Source organism: Babylonia areolata, chromosome 7 (assembly GCF_041734735.1).
Source record: "Babylonia areolata isolate BAREFJ2019XMU chromosome 7, ASM4173473v1, whole genome shotgun sequence".
Taxonomy (NCBI): domain Eukaryota; kingdom Metazoa; phylum Mollusca; class Gastropoda; order Neogastropoda; family Buccinidae; genus Babylonia; species Babylonia areolata.
The window spans coordinates 53,474,763-53,475,219 of NC_134882.1; the positions used below are offsets into that span (position 1 = coordinate 53,474,763).

At 43.3% G+C, this 457-nt stretch overlaps 1 non-coding gene across 1 annotated transcript; it reads right to left on the minus strand.

Moving 5' to 3' along the window:
* Positions 1-338: 338 nt before the first annotated feature.
* On the minus strand, positions 339-457 carry LOC143284387 (5S ribosomal RNA). The gene has a single exon (XR_013055537.1). It is a non-coding gene; the product is annotated as a 5S ribosomal RNA (ribosomal RNA).

Genomic DNA, 457 nt, shown 5'->3' on the forward strand with positions numbered 1-457 from the left:
CAAAACGCAATAATTTGATTTTTTATGGTGTTTCGAGAGACCAGAATGAAACAAGTGAACTAGTAGAAGGAAGATTACAGGATATTATTACAGATTCATTAGACATTACTGATAACATTGAATTTGAACGTGTTCACAGACTAAATGCCAAATCTGACTCCCCTATCATTGTATGCTGTTCTTTCTTTAAAGATAAAGTGAAAATTCTGAAAGTTTTCAGTTTCAGTTTCAGTAGCTCAAGGAGGCGTCACTGCGTTCGGACAAATCCATATACGCTACACCACATCTGCCAAGCAGATGCCTGACCAGCAGCGTAACCCAACGCGCTTAAAAAGGAATGCCAACAGCACCCGGTGTTCCCAGGCGGTCACCCATCCAAGTACTAACCGGGCCCGACGTTGCTTAACTTCGGTGATCGAACGAGAACCGGTGTTTTCAACGTGGTATGGCCGTTGGC